The sequence below is a fragment of the Nicotiana attenuata genome, unplaced genomic scaffold (assembly GCF_001879085.1).
Source record: "Nicotiana attenuata strain UT unplaced genomic scaffold, NIATTr2, whole genome shotgun sequence".
Classification (NCBI taxonomy): domain Eukaryota; kingdom Viridiplantae; phylum Streptophyta; class Magnoliopsida; order Solanales; family Solanaceae; genus Nicotiana; species Nicotiana attenuata.
The window spans coordinates 123,393-140,763 of NW_017670362.1; the positions used below are offsets into that span (position 1 = coordinate 123,393).

General features: G+C 32.2%; 2 long non-coding RNA genes across 2 annotated transcripts; both read right to left on the reverse strand.

Annotated features, from left to right (window-relative positions):
* Nucleotides 1-4,428: 4,428 nt before the first annotated feature.
* Nucleotides 4,429-9,068, reverse strand: LOC109238361. Its single transcript, XR_002069733.1, has 3 exons — nucleotides 8,907-9,068; nucleotides 4,910-4,978; nucleotides 4,429-4,701 (listed from the first exon to the last, which is right to left on the reverse strand). It is a non-coding gene; the product is annotated as an uncharacterized LOC109238361 (long non-coding RNA).
* Nucleotides 9,069-11,151: 2,083 nt separating this feature from the next.
* LOC109238363 lies at nucleotides 11,152-12,857 on the reverse strand. Its single transcript, XR_002069734.1, has 3 exons — nucleotides 12,691-12,857; nucleotides 12,053-12,121; nucleotides 11,152-11,482 (listed from the first exon to the last, which is right to left on the reverse strand). It is a non-coding gene; the product is annotated as an uncharacterized LOC109238363 (long non-coding RNA).
* Nucleotides 12,858-17,371: the final 4,514 nt, after the last annotated feature.

The following is a 17,371-nucleotide window of genomic DNA, read 5'->3' on the forward strand; positions in this document are numbered from 1 at the left end:
AAAACTTGTGTTAGCTACCCACTAGTTTCACCAAGATTATTATTCAGTCGAGTCAATCAGAGTTCAAACGTGTGATTATACTAAGCAATAATTCTAACAAGTTACTAATTAATCAAGCAGCAAAATAATTATTGTGTATTCAGTAGAGATGAATATTCCAGGGTTGTGATTGATTCACAAATCCTATTATGTTCTAAGTAACTCTCCCTTTCATACAATTACCTCATGATTGCTAATTAATCGAATAATTGTTCTCGTAGTATTCTCCTGAATTACTACCCGCCTATTCAAAGTAAATTAATGCATATATGCCTATGGAATCAATCTATTAAGAACAAAGTAAGATTACAATATTCAATTGAGCATGGTAACTAGGTATATTCCCATCCTAACCACAAATCCGCCCTTCACTCAGAGTTAAGACCATGCCCTCTTCAACTCTTCTCTAATCTAGACGTAGCATTCTCAAGCATATCATAGATAGTAAATAGAACCTAACTGTTGGACAGACAATGAATAAATTAATCACAGAATTAAAGAAACAATCACATATTAGCAAACTGTAATCAAGGTTAAGTCAACTTCAAACAAAAATATTCATCGTTAAATCACAACCCCAGAATTATGAGTTTTAGCCACTCATGATAAAATCAAAACAATTTCACAAGTGTTGAATAGTTGAAAATAGTAAGAAAGATGAAGAAAAACTGAGAATTCTTGCTCCTGAGTATTCCGTGTGTGTATTTGTCTTCTCAAAGTGGCATCTCCCCCTCCAAAATAGATTTAGGCTTGCTTTTATACGAGTTGGGGGTGTCTTGAATCGAAATAACCTTGTCACGGTCGAGGTAGGAGAAATTACCGTCACCAACGCCCAAGGTAGGGTGGGGCACTAGCCCTGGCGCTGGGGATTTTGAAGTTCTGATTTTTACTCCACAAGCCCCCCACACTAGCCTGGACGCTACTTTGTGGCATTTTTCCCATCTCATTCAATTTTTTATTCAACTCACGCACATTCGTCTCACATTGCCTTCGGAGGATTCCTACATATAGAAATATCACGAATAGCACAAATCATTACATTACACATCTGAAATCTATGAAACATGAGTAAAATGCGAGGCAATATGCATATAAATATACATACTTTAAGCCGAATATCATTGTTATATATTGATCTTTTACTTGATATACCTTATTCTATGTTAAGCTTACCTAGCACTAGGGTTATGTGCCCTCACGACTAGGTGGATTTTGGGTCGTGATATAGTTTAAGCTTTTTGATGAGATGGACACATACTTTAACATGGTATTGAGCAGGCAGAGGTTCTTGGTTCGAGTCTCACAGCCACCCAATAACAAAAAAGAATTTTTACGTGCTTGGCTCAATAAAAAAAAAATCAAACGCTGCACGTAAGGGGGAGGGGTGTTGAAGATATAATTAAGTAAACAAAAGTGTGCTCATTCTACCAGTTTAAGCTTTTAGATGAGATGATCACCCATTTCAACAAGCCCAAGGTTGACTTTTGTTGACTTTGTTCAAAAAATAATTTTCTTAGGGTATTGAGTCATATGATGTTGTTTGATATCGTGCAACACTCTTTGGGCTGGAGTGGTCTCGTTTGCTGAATTTGGAGTAGGAAAAGTGGATTTAGAAGAATAGAGCTAGCCTAAGAAGAGTAAGTATCTTGCCTAACCTTGACTTGAGGAAATTTTTTCAAAAATAATCTTGTTGTTACATGCTACGTGTTTTGAAGTAACATGTATTCGAGGTGACGGGCATATACGTGTATCTTAAGGGCTTGGATGAAAACTTAGGTTTTGGATAAAAATGAGATTTGCCCACGAAAATGGTTATAGAAATTGGTAAAAATCATATATTTGACTTCATGGAGTTATGGGTAACAACTTTCTTCGAACATTTCCGGAATCCGGGCACATGGGCCCGGGGGTGAATTTTAGGAATCTTACAATTAGAGTTGGGTAATCACTTTAATAGTTGTGATATGAACTTTTGAGCATAAATTGACTATCTTATTTAACATATGACTAATTTCGAGTCGTTTGGCACCCAATTAGGGGTTTGAGCACAAATCTTGGACCGAAAAGTAGGCTTTGAGGCGAGTTAATTCTCTTTTCTAACCTTGTAAGAGGGAATTAACCCCATAAGTGAATTAATTAATATGTGTTTCTATTTGTGGGGGCTATGTACGTACGAGGTTTACGAGAGTCTGTATGTAGATACTAATTATGCTATTGTTCGGGTAGTGTAGGACCCGTATCATGCTATACTTGAAATGTTTGCACCCCTACTTGTTAATTTAATTGCTTAAGTCGTGTTCGAATTTGATAAAAGAATTGTAAAGGGTTAAATTCACCTACTTGAAGTTGTGAATGGAACACTTGACTGTGAATGAGAATTTATATTTTCTTTAAAATATTTTCTATTTGTGGAGCGGGCCGAACGCCTCGGTAGCAGGTAGATGCATCTATGGTTCTTGTCGTTCGATCCTAGGCAGTGCACAATTTAAATATTATGTTGGATCGGCTCGTACGACCTCGACACAATTGCGCATGATAAATATTTAGAATTGTTCATAACTGATATTGCTTCAATGCCTGTGATATAAACTGTTAAATGATGAGGATAAACTTGGGACTTAATATTTGTGAAAGGAGTATCTACGATTTCCTGTTGTTGAGTTTTCTGTACTATTCATGTAATACATGCTTAGTTATAATTTTGACATATTATTGTTAGCTCATAGTAAGTGTTAAAGTCGACCCCTCGTCACTACTTTTTCGAGGTTAGACTGGATACTTATTTGGGTACATGTTGTTTATGTAATCATGCTATACTTTCGCACTTAAATGTGCAGGATCTGAGGCAGGTACATCTGGGTATCAGTCCGGCGTGCTCGCTTGACTCCTGGTACGAGACTACACGGTGAGCCGCCCTTCCGAGCCGTTCTGCAGCAGCCGAAATCTTTCTGTTATTATTGTTCTGTCGATTTTATTTTGGACAGTAGTGTAGTAGTCTTTTGTATATTCTACTAGTAGCCCATACTCTTGTGACACCAGGTCTTGGCACACACACTAGTAGACTCGTGATTTTGGTTTTTATTTCATGATTATGATTCCACTTAGTTGCTTTCGGCGTTATTTATTTAAAATCTATTATTTCTTAAATATTTTTAATTTAAGTAAAGTTTAATCACTTGAAAAATTTATTTAAAATGAGGAAATCACGTGGCTAGTTCACGGTTGGCTTGCCTAGCGGCGGTTTTAGGCGCCATCGCGGCCTATTTTAAAATTGGGTCGTGACAAAGTTCATATTCTTTCAAGAATAAATATGTATTCATAAATCACATATTGTCACATTCACATCATGAATGGACCATAATCATCTATATGTGCTTTATAAAATCCCTTGTCAAATCGATGACAAATATTATTTTCACAGAGTAAAGGATTATTTTGAGAATCCTTATTATTGTCATTACCACAATGATGACGATTATAATTTGGTCTATTGCCACGTCCACATCCATCGATACCTTCACGGATAATTTTGTCTTCTTTCAGACTTATCCACTGCTATCATATTCTCTTAAGGGAATGAGAATGACGCAAATTCAATGGGACATATTTTCACTTCTTGTGCCCATAATCATCTATGAATTTGAACATGGCAAGACATAGAAATTTTACCACTTCGGGTGGTTATAATTTCTCACCAACTCTATTAGAGTTATAATCAAAATTTATTGTGTTTGCTTGTATTTAAAATCAATTATAGAATTTCAAGAATTTAAAAAAGAATAATAAGGTAAAATACTTACCGTAAATCCAGAATTTATTCTTGAAAGAAGTTAACATAAATTGACAATCATTATGCTTAATATTATGTAAAAGTTGAGCACCATGCACGTATCCAAAGCCTGGTGACTATAGCAGATGCCTCTACTCAATTGGTTTGAGTCTCGTGCTGATAACATGTTATAAAATAACAAAAGAAGAAGAGTATTACAGAGAAAAGTATAGAGAGAATTCTTATTGATTTAGGATGAATTATAATGGAATAGAACTCCTCTATTTATAAGGAAAAGTAGTTTAGCCACAAAGTAACAAACCCTAGAATCTCTCTAAAATATAGATATTCACCATAAATAAAATTCTATTTATAACACATAATATTTTGATAGGGTCATTTTCCTCTAGTCAGATCATAAGTGGTTATAGGAAATTATTTCCATACTATTTGAAGCATAAATCAAACTACCATGTCAAAAAACATTTAATTCCGTAACAGATGAAGGAAAATTACTGATAAGAATTATTAATTATTATTTCCTTCAGGTTGTTGTAATCTTGAGAAAAATTCTAATATTCTATGGAAGTTAGATCATGGTCTTAAAAAGAACACGAAAGTATAAGAACAGCAAAGCCAGTAATTCAGAAACGAAACATTATTACAATATTATTACAGACACTGCTTCTAAAATATAATTCAGAAACGCAGAACTTCTGACCAATAGTTCAAACTTAAGCAACATAAATTGGTAGCCCAATTGAAATACAAGAAACTAAGATCTTCATAAACGATAATATGGTAGAAATTAACGTGGTTTATTTGTTCATGCCAGTGGCATTTTTAACGGCATCTGCTGCTTCTAGTGTTTTGGTCATCACTTGCTGCCCCACCTATATCAAAATATCACCAAAATTAAAAAGAATATTTTTAATATAAATAAGCTTTAAAAATTTAGATTTATTGCAAAGACTAATATATACAGGATGCTGGGGTGAAGCTAAGATTTTGAGTTAAAGGGATTCAAACTCTAAAAAGAGGTTATCGGGCTCTGGATAAATTATTTATATAGATTAAATGAATAATTAACAAAGTCCGAACCTCTTGCGTTGTTTCCTTGGCAGACTGCACAGCAGTCCCAGCCTTCTCCATCAATTGACTACCTTTTTCCTGATGCATCACAAATTCATAAAATATCACAGTGTTATCTAGGAAGTAGTTGCTAAAAATAATTAAACTTCTTTTACGTATAGACATCTAGAGTGAAAAAAATAAGATAAATTTCATGCAGAAAGGAAGAGTTTTTTCGTTACAAAACGATACCGGTGGTGTCCGAAATCCATTAAACGTTTTCACCAATGCAAGTATCATATAATTCTGTTAATTAATGCTTAGACAGATCCAACAAATATTTTTTATCTCTATTTGTTACTCTCTCTGGTCCACAATAAGTGATTTTTTGACCCTCTTTTTTTGTGATCCAAAATAAGTGATTTTTTCAGATTTCAAGAATGAATTAATTATTTGTTTCCTACATTGCCCATGGAGTAAATAGTGTTGGAGTATGTGTTATGAGTGTTTATGTGAAGAGATAGTAAAAGTTAATATGGTCAATTTCAATGATAATTAATGTTAAAAGGTGAATTTCTTAATCTGTATGAAAACAACTAAAAAATCACTTATTTTGAATTGGAGGGAGTATTATTTAAAGTCATGGCCTCCTATGATTTTTATCAACTTTATTAACTTAACTATAAGCTCACTATCCGAAATGCTAAAATAATAATAATAATAATAATAAAAGGAAACCTCCTATAGAACCTATGTGATAAAAAAAAAGGCTAAAAGGCGCCCCTACTCGTTGGAATGAAATCTATATATCTATATAAAGCTAGGCATATACAAGATGATGTGGCACCTTTCTATGACCAGCATTCTTATTTATCTTTTTTCTCAAGTTTTTGCATTTTTTCCCTTCAGTTCTCTATATAAATTATCTACTAATTATATTTATGCATTAACAAAATAAATGTTCCTTGGCAATAAAGCCCAGTAACCGCCTAATTGAGTTAAATCCCACGTTCTAAAATTTATGATACACAAATGTGCAACGTTGATAGAAACTGAAAAATTACTTAATTCCCAAAGACTCACATTAAATACTCTTAAACGTATTTTATTTTATTTATTAAAATCCATTAAGCATTACAATTTCATATCAGTTATAAACCTTTACATCTGCCCAAACCTATAAATATCCCCGATTAAGGTAGTCTTCACTCATGTAGTAACTTTCTTTCATCTTGATGTTATGAGCCTTAAATTTCTTTCTTTTTATTTTTGGTGAATGGGATGCTGTTTATCCTCAATCTACCATGTCTGTAATGGATTCTAATGTAAATTTTCTTTTATCTTTTTATGTGCTTGCTATTTTATGCAAATTAATTTTTATTTTTCTTGGTGTTTCAGGGAATAAAAGAGAAATAGGGCAAGAGTAGGTCTTTCTTATCTTATAAGAAGGACTACTAAGGTATTTGGCACTCCAAAGAGGATCATTCAATCCAGAAATCATGATAATGATGACATGCAGATAAAACAATCCTAGCAGTTATACCGCCTTTTATTTTATTTTATTTTTGGTTGAATTATATATATTATTTCGCTTAAATTTAATTGGTTTGTTATCTTTTCCGTCATGAATTCATAATACATAAAATAGCAGGTGGGAACAACTGAAAACTTTCTTGAACGTGGAAGGAATTAGAAAGTCCAATTTATTGTGGGGGTGACAAAATTACAAATACTTTCTAAGCCTCTTTTAAGAACCTTCAATTCGAGTAGATTCATATTTTTTTTACCCTTCCATTCTTATATTCGATTTTATTTTAAAAACTCAGATCAATAATGCTTTATATATATCTTTAGTCACATACACTATTATGCTTCGCTCTCTTAGGTTACCTTTCTTTATTATACCTTTGAGTCTCTTTGGTTACATACTCTCTTTACTTTTGAAAAGTTAAGAGGAAAAAAAGGAAACTTGACTTTTTATTTCTTGAAAATGAACAAGTAATGAGTAAAAAAGGAAAACGAAAGAAGGAAGAAACAGAAGAAAAAGGTAAACGAAATGGAAAAGGAAAGGTAAAAAATTAGAGAACATATTCATAGAATTTGATTCAATTGATTGCAGCGTTGAAATCAGTTTTACTTTTCATTTTTCCCTTTATTCTATGTTATTTTTGTTGTCGTCATCCTTTTTGTCTATATATCTCTTTAGCCAGCAATATTATTTATCTTTTTTCCCTATTTTTTGGCTTTATCTCAATAATTAATATAATATTTACACATTCATGACATTAATTTGATATCAGTCCCTATAATAATTGATACGTTTTTGTTTCAACGGCTGTTACGGTTCTAAAACGGTCAAAAGATTAATAGTTGCAACACTTCCAACCTTTTATATTTCTTATTTATGGAGAAAAATGACATCATTACACTTGCCAAACATCATGTCCTGTTGGAAAATACATGAAATACAACATGAAAAGTTATGTATCCGAGTTTTCAATATTCTTTTTTTTTTTTTTAATTTATTTATGAATAAGCGATGGATGCAGTGAACTATTTGAAAAGGTTTAATTATGAGATATTCATGTTACGTTTTCTATTATTTGGCTCCTTTTCTTTCCTTCTGAATTTGTAAAATGTTTGGGAGAATGGTCAATGAGTTTAAGGATGAAGAAGAATTTAAAGGAGTAGAGTGGGGTTAGTAGTGGCTCTTTGTTGAATTACTAAAGAACTAATAGCGGAGTTATTTTTATCCCTAAAATTTAAAATATGAGTCGAAAGAAGGAATTGGAAGCATGTTACTGCATCTGTCAAGTTTGGCTAATGCGCAAGTGTTAGTACATTGTGTATCACTACTATCAACCTTTTTTTTCCTGTTATGTTGAAATTTTTTTTTTATTGCCTATAGATTGAATGCAGTGTACAAGGTTTTTTGTAACCTATCTTATATTTTTTTATTATTTTTTATTTCTTCAAGTTAGAAAAAAGTATTCTCAGAATTTTTTAGTGTCCCTCTAATACAGAATTTTATTAGTTTCTATTTGCTTTTTTATAACTGCACGTAAATGATTGAGATTGTCTCATTGACCCTTAAGTTTTAAGTGATTGCTCAGACGAATTTTATTTCGTAACCCGAAGTGTTCGATTAGATATTTTTTACTTCTTATTAATATGATAAAGGAAAAAAAAGCTTGAAATAGAAGAAGCAATTTTTTTTGGAGTTCTTCAGAATTAGGAGAAGAAAATATAGATTTGTACGGCATGAAGGAGTTAGGGGGCCGAAGTTTCTGATTTTCTCGGACCAACCACATAAAACAGAGAGAAAAAGAAAATAATTACTTACTTGGAAGTAGCGGTACAAAAGAGGAAGAAAGGGGAAAGAGAAAAACATATTAGACTAAGAAAAAAATTATTTTAAATTAGAGGATCGAAGACAAGTAGAGATTTTTCTCAAATAGAGCTTATTTAGGGGATAGATAATTTAGAGGAAGATCGACGATAGAATTATAAAGGAAAAGAACAGTGAAAGAAAAAAACTAATGAAGGAAAACAATAGGAGAAGAAGCATATGTTGAAAATAGAATGCAGTCCACTTATTTAGTTTTAGTTTCTTTATTTTTACCATATTTTTGTCTTTTATTTAAATAGAAGAATTTGGATCTATCTATGTAGTTAATTCATAAGTAAGAATTCACATTTCCTTTCTTAAAGATGATCTAACTATTTAACTGAAGTTCATCTGAGCTCTACTTTTTATATTAAAAATTATTTATGTTTTTTATTTCACCATCATATAAAATTAAAATTTGTATACATATACGTTAAAAACAATCTTTAACAAAATCACGCGAAGCGCGGACAATTTTACTAGTTACTAAAACTAAGATTGTAACATGATTTTCTATATTACAGTGATATTCGGATCAACTTACATGGAATAACTCTATTATCAATATTTAAACAGATAAAAAAATCACCAACTAAAGTTAAAAATCGCATGGAAGAGATAATGCAGATTAATGCAAACCTGGGCTCGGCCCTTAGCTACGCCAATATCATAGCTCAATTTCTGATTTTTGTCCATAGTTTTTTGCTTTTGAACTTGGAAATATTTAGAAACAAGTAGTTGACACAATGAACTTAAACTCTTACGGATCTTACAATTGCTTATGGATGTGTCTTTCGTTTTACAAAGACTTTGTATTTATAGATTTGTAAGCCAATCCAATGCTGACATCTGGACATCAAGATTTTAAGATATTTGGTAAAACACATGATTCTTGGCCAAGGTTTTTTGTTTTACACTATTTATTTATAGATTTAAATGCTAGTCCAATGCCGACATCAAGATTTTTTTAAAGAAAAGAGGTAAAACACATTCTTGGCCACAGGACTAGCAAGAGGTTTTTTGTTTTACACTCTAGTTTCACTATAAGGATAGTTTAGGAATTTCAGATCTTACTTGCTTTAAAGATATTGTACATCCTAGCTGTAGCACTTGTACACGCTGATAAGTTTGCCAAAATTGCAGGGACCCACCTGAATGTCTTACGCCACGCATTTGCTGCAGCATTTAAAGCTGCCACTTCCTGATCATGTGGGCCACACTTTGGATGTTTCAAGGCCACACCTAGCAGTTTTATATGGGTTTTGCTTTTGTGTTCTCTTTAAAGAAACAATTTACATTTCAAAATTTCAAAAACATTTTTTCCCACTTTCTGATCAGAAAAATTATGAGGAAAAGGATAGTTTAGTTGGAAGATAAAATGGGTACTACAAATTTTAAATGCTACGCCTTTGCTTGAGGATTAAAGTGAACTAATTTTAAAAAAAATTTTAAATTCCAAATGATAAAAAAGAATGTTAAAATTAAGGAGTATAGTCAAACTGATTGTGCATATCATTAAATATGTTGCTTTGATGCGTTGAACTTATTTATCTGAGATAGGTTGCATCATTATCGTATGTCCTATCTGTGCATATTGTTATATACTTTGATTGTTATCAACTTTCTCTATTGTTGCGTTGTATATGAGTTGCACATGTTAAAATAGTATCTTTTGATAAAACTTCGCCACTACTTCGCTGAAGTTGTCTTGATACTTACAAAATATTGTGTCGAAGTATTCATACTATTTTACAGTTGAGATATTGTAGTGTTCGAGAGCAAGCATTAAAGATATAGTAATGTTCCATTTGCAAGTTGTCATCTTGTTCATGGTAGTTTGAGACTTGTATATCAGTTTTAAATATTTAGAATAGATGTTATATTTTCATATTCGCGTTGTATATTCTCATTCTTAGTCGCTCATGACTTGTGATACTAATTCTTGGATAGTTTTATAAATTTCGCGATTATAATTCATTATTTTGTATGGTTATCTTCTGTTGAGGATTACTTCTGAGTTGGTTGGTTTGCGGGTTGGGTTAGATATCATTACAATTTGATGGGATGCGGGTCGTGACACAATACATGCTCGCCAAGTTTATAAATGACACACTTTGGCGAGTTAAAATGGAAGCTTATGACCATAAGATAAATGAGTTTGGTTTGTAATTCAAATGCACCAATTAAATTAAGGCAAATGAGTTTGGATTAATCACAATTAATCTATTCCATCATTATATATGAATAGGGTTAAGGTTTAAATATGCCAATTGAACTTTGTGAAATTGTCCAAATATACCATTCATTAATAGTTTTGATGAAATTTGTCCCTACCGTTATATATAAAATTGGTCTAAAATCTAAATATGTTTATTTACTAGCGAAAGTTTTTCAATACATTTCCTTTTGTAAAAGTTTAAAGTTACCCTTGAACTTTGCGAAATTGTCCTAATTTGCCCGTAAAACTTTACGAAAACTGTGGCGCTATAAGGATATTTGACGGGAGATTCAATTTTAATTTGTGGTCCATTATTAGTTAGCCACCAGGAGAAGCAAATACAACGAGTACACTAATCAATAAAATTAATGAAGTAGCAATTAATGCAAAAACAAGACACTTTTATATGAAATATGTTAAAACCCCAAATAAAACACATAATATTTTCATATGGTCATTTTCCCCTAGTCAAATCATAAGTGATTATAGGAAATTGTTTCCATACTATTTGACGCATAAATAAACTATCATGTAAAAAACATTTAATTCCGTAATAGATGAAGGACTATTATTGATAAGAAATATTAATTATTATTTCCTTCAGGTTGTCGTTGTAATCTTGAGAAAAGTTGTAATATTCTATGGAAGTTAGATCATGGTCTTAAAAAGAACACGAAAGTATAAGAACAGCAAAGCTAGTACATCCAAGTGAATTTGGATCATATAGCTACTGCATGTGCCGCTATATATGCAATTATAATTAAGAACAGAACATTATTAGAGACGCTGCTTCTAAAATATTATTCAGAAACGCAGAAGTTCTCACCAATAATTCAAACTTAAGCAACATAAATTGGTAACCCAATTGAATTAGAAGAAACTAAGATCTTCATAAACGATAATATGGTAGAAATTAACGTGGTTTATTTGTTCATGCCGGTGGCGTTGTAACGGCATCTGCTGCTACTAGTGTTTTGGTCTTCACTTGCTGCCCCACCTATATCAAAATATCACCAAAATTAAAAAGAATATTTTTTATATAAATAAGCTTCAAAAATTTAGATTTATTGCAGATGGTGGGGCGATGCTAAGATTTTGAGTTAAAAGGATTTAATCTCTAAAAAGAGGTTATCGGACTCTGAATAAATTATTTATATAGACTAAATGAATTTGAATAACTAATCTAAATAACCGCTTAAACTAAAAATAGCTGGCGGATATATAATCTATGTATACCGGATAAGAATAGTAAATAATGAATTCGGTCGGCTATTCGTGTAAATATCTCATGAATGTGTTCCGCCGAATTCATAAGTTGTATTCTAGCTCGATCTGATCCTCACAGGACGGATCTAGAGGCGGAGCTAGCCTATAGTATGCGGGTTCGACTGAACCCAATCACTTTTGCTTAAACATTGTATTTATACAAAAAATCTATTAAATATTTATAAATATTTAATTGCTAGGACTAACTATGAATTCTGTGGCATATTCAGAACTCATAAACTTCAAATTCTATGGACGGATCATGTTTGATTGATAAATGAATAATTAACAAAGTCCGAACCTCTTGCACTGTTTCCTTGGCAGACTGCACAGCAGTCCCAGCCTTCTCCATCAATTGACTACCTTTTTCCTGATGCATCGCAAATTCATACAGTGTTATGTAGGAAGTAGTTGCTAAAACAATTAAACTTCTTTTATGTATACTCGTATAGACATCTAGAGTGAAAAAAATTAACACAAATTTCATGCAGAAATGAAGGGTTTTTTCGTTCCAAAACGATATTAGTGGTGTCCGAAATCCATTACATGTTTTCACCAATGCAAATATCATATACTTTTTTTTCATTAATGCTTAAACAGATCCAACAAATATTTTTTTTTTATCTCTATTTGTTATTTAAAGTCATGGTCTCCTATCATTTTCATCAACTCTATTAAATATAAGCTCACTAAATGGAATGTTTAAATAAATAAATAAAAACTCCTATAGAACCTATGTGATAAAAAAAAGGCTAAAAGGCGCCCCTACTCGATGGAATGAAATTAGTAAAACTAAGTTTGTACCATGATTTTCTATATTGTAGTGATATTTGGGTCAACTTGCATGCGATAACTCTATCCTCAATATTTAAACATATCAAAAAATTACCAACTTAAATTAAAAATCGCATGGAAGAGATAGTGAAGATTAATGCAAACCTGGGCTTGGCCCTTAGCTACGCCAATATCGTAGCTCAATTTCTGATTTTTGTCCATGGTTTTTTGCTTTTGAACTTGGAAATATTTAGAAACAAGTAATGGACACAATTAACTTAAACTCTTTAGAGATCTTATATATAATTGCTTATGGATGTGTTTTTCGTTTTACAAAGACTTTGTATTTATAGATTTGTAAGCCAATCCAATGTTGACATCTGGACATCAAGATTTTAAGATATGTGGTAAAACACATGATTCTTGGCCACAGGGTACTAGGGAAAGGTTTTTGTTTTACACTCTGTATTTATAGATTTTAATGCTAGTCCAATGCCGACATCTAGATTTTTTTACGAAAAGTGGTAAAACACATTCTTGGCCACAAGACTAGGAAGAGGTTTTTTGTTTTACACTATTTATATATTTTAATGCTAGTCCAATGCCGACATCTAGAGTTTTTAAAGAAAAGTGGTAAAACACATTCTTGGCCACAGGACTAGGAAGAGGTTTTTTGTTTTACACTCTATTTATAGATTTTAATGCTAGTCAAATACCGACATCTGAGAATCTAGATTTTTCTATTTCTATCTACTATATTATTCCTTCATTTCAAATTAAATGAGGCAGTTTGATTCAAACTTCTTATTAAGGGTAAAATCGGCAAAATGAGAAGTTTAAAGTTGAATTATTTACAAATTTTAAAATACATAATTTATTTTGAAACAGACTAAAAAGGAAAGTACCTCATTTAATATGAAACAGAGGATATCTTATAAGTGAGAGTTAGCAGAGAGCTCTCCGTCAACATGCCTGCTTGTTGACAAGGGCAGTTTAGTAATTCAAAGTAATTTCGTTATCCTAATTGGTCCACATAAAATTTTACTGTAGCAGCTTTGATTATCTTTCACTGTGCAGACATTTCAGCCCCGAAAAGGTGGACCCCATCTGCTCTCATTATGTATTTGCTCTTATGGTGGACACGTGGTTGTACTGATAGAATTATCTTCTCTCTTGCCTTACTTTAACGAGTTTTTTGCCAAAATTATTCCTTAACTTTCAGGGTAGGTCTATTTTGGTTCTTCAAATATAACCCTGAGCATATTTAATCTCTTAAATATCTAAAGTGGAACACCTTTAGTCTCACTGACACAATGTGTTCAAAAAATAACAGTGATACCCAACTCTGATTCATGAAGCAAATCTTCTGATCTGAAGCAAAACGTTTCCTCTCCTTTTATTGGATAACGCAAATTATCATTTTAATTTCTCATTTTTAGATAATATTTTCTAAAATTTTGACCTTGAAAATATCCCTTTCTGTGCCAGTTTTCAATAAGAAAATGACACTGTATAGCGCTGTAAAAATAATAGCCATATATATATATATATATATATATATATTATATATATTATATATATATTATATATATATTATGTTAAAAAATTATACAAATTCTATATAGTTTTTTGGCTACCAGATGTGAATAGTTTCTGACCCGGGCTAAAAGTGATAACACAACCTGGTTATTCGTTTGCTTCAATAATATGCCTAGAAGTGATCCTGACAGCTCTATTTTTTCAAATTTAAACTTTTCGTTTTTGGAAAAATCAACCAAATTTTTAGATTTTATATATTTTTTCGGCTATTATTTTTACAGCGGCATACAATGTCATTTTCTCATTGAAAACTGGCACAGAAAATTTTCAATGTCAAAATTTTAGAAGACATTATCTAAAAATGAGGAGTTAAAGTGATAAATCCTGTTATCCAATAAAAGGAGAGGAAACGTTTTGCTTCAGAGCAGAAGATTTGCTTCATGAATCAGAGTTGGGTAACACCGTTAGTTTTTGATCACATTGTGTCAGTGAGACTAAAGGTGCTCCACTTTTGCATACTTAAGGGACTAAATATGCTCAGGATTATATTTGAAGGACCAAAATAAACCTACCCTCAAAGATAAGGGACAATATTAGTCAAAAACTCTTACTTTAACAATCGAAATAAATTTCCTTACCGAAATAAATTATATGTTGGCAACCCATTATAAAAAATTAACTAATGTTATTAAATATTCATAAATCACAATCCCTTTTTGTCTTTCGCTGATTGCATTATCAAACTTGCTTATTTATATTTATAATTAGCTTAGCAGATATCACAAATTATTTCGTATTTAATGTTGTATCATAAATTTATTTAAAAAATTTATAAATAACAAATTTTGAAAACTAAACTTTAGATGGATTCAAGAGAAACGTGCAAATTATGTGAGCAGAAACACTAAACTTTAGATGGAATTCAAGGGAAACATACAAATTATGTGAGCAATTAACATTTAAGACATTTAAAATTACACAACTATCAGGGAGCTGATAGAATTACATCCTCATTGTATATTTTTAATTAGTTTTATTTCAATTTGACTTTTGATGTAGCTTAAAAGGTAATCAATTTATATTCTTAGTTTTGAAATATCATGAATCAAATTGTATAGATTTCTTCCAGCTTTGTTTTATGACCTGTAAACAAAAGTTTTTTTATGTTAAATAAAAAAATTAATAAGGTTCTTGGGCCCGGGCACAACTCGGGCTACCTCCGACTAGTTCTACTATATAGAAGAGCGCAGAAGCAGCTCACCGTTGACATCCCTGCTTAGACACAGGGGTATTTAAGTATTTTCACATGCCTTCTGTGTCCCCTGCACTTACACGTGTGCTGAATTTTGGTGAGCAAACCGGGCTATGAGATACTTGTCGATGTTTTCCGCGAAATTTCGTCGGATTTTACTACCACCATCTCTCCTCCTCTGTATCTTCTATGAAATTTTCTCACCGTCGACATCCCTGCTTAGACACAGGGGTATTTAAGTATTTTTCACATGTCTTCTGTGTCCCCTGCGCACGTGTGCTGAATTCTACTATATAGAAGAGCGCAGAAGCAGCTCACCGTCGACATCGTTGCTTAGACACAGGGGTATTTAAGTATTTTCACATGCCTTCTGTGTCCCCTGTGCTTACATGTATGCTGAATTTTGGTGAGTAAGCGGGCTATGAGATATTTGTCGATGTTTTCCACGAAATTTCATCGGATTTTACTACCACCATCTCTCCTCCTCTGTATCTTCTATGGAATTTTCTCACCGTCGACATCCCTGCTTAGACACAAGGGTATTTGAGTATTTTCACATGCCTTCTGTGTCCCTACACGTGTGCTGAATTTTTGTGAGTAAGCGGGCTATGAGATACTTGTCGATGTTTTTCACGAAATTTCATCGAATTTTACTACCGCCATCTCTCCTCCTCTGTATCTTCTATGGAATTTTCTCCGTGAGTCTTTGCTGGATTTCTTAGTAACAACACGAGAATTTCTCCGCCGTTCTTCTTTACTCACTGGTATTTGATTAAAATTGGTAGGTGTTTAAAATAGGAATTTCTGATTCCATACTTTATTTCTTTCTTCTTCTTTTCTTTTTTTGTGTTCTATCTCATTAGGTTTTTTCTTTTTGAGATACCCATCTCACAGACTGAAACACTTCTGAAATCTTTGGTTTTCTGCTTCTGTCAGTGTAATTTCCTTACCAAAGAACTCAGCTTCTCTGGTCTTTAATAACAACTTATTTTGCATATCCATAAGTGCAATTTCTTGATCTTTTTTGCTGATTGTGCTACTGCTTTCAATGTTTTTGAATTCGAATTCTATTGAAAAATTCAAAGTTTTCTAGTGCCAAGAACTAAAATGGAATAACAATATTTTGTTTGTCGATTTTTTTATAGGTTGTATCATTGTGAAGAAATGGTGATTATAACAAGAAAAAGCTACCTGTAGCTAAAGCCCCAAAGTTAACTCCTTCTCACTGTAACACCTTCTTTGCCACCTCATTTGTATTCTTTATGATTATTTTAGGTTGAATATTGTATTTTGCTCTGTCAATCAAAATTTGGTTTTCTTAATGGATATTATGCGTAGTAGGGTTGGGTTCATATTGATTTTTGTTTTACCTAAACCTATGGTGCTGCATTTGTTTACCCTCTTTGTCCTGTAAGTGTTTGATAAAATTCCTCTTTCAGCTTTATTGTGTTTTTCTCTGTTCAAAGCTTCGATTACACTTAATTTCTGTGCTAATGCCCTTACGACAACGCCGAACTAGCCACTTGAGATTGTATCTAATTGTCTTTAACACACTGCATAAGTGAAAATAATATACATGCTCCAATTATGGAACCAATTGCAATAGAAACAAATAAAGACGCGGACACATGCACGCAAAAGAAGAAAAATAGAAAATGAATGCTTCTGATAAAGGAAATCACACAATGAGTGGTATATTTAGTCAATTTTGAGAAAGAAGAATTAGTATGAAGTTACTAGAAGGGAACTTCCACATAGCTTTTCTAAACCCAATAAAAGCATAGCCTATGCTGTTTCTCTTTACAAGCTCCAGGAATACATAAGTTTGGATAAACCTTTCAAGCAACCATAGATAATAGTCCAGCGGAAAGGAAGTTCATGAAAAATCTGAAACTTCTTCACCTCAAGTTCCTTGAGTTCGTTCTTAAATCCCATTTTGAAGGACTTGATGGACATTCTTTTTTTCATGTGTGTTTGAATTGAATCTGAAAGTAGAGTGAAAGGAACCGTGATTTAAGTTTGTATATTTGCTCAACTTCAAAGGATTTTGGCCTA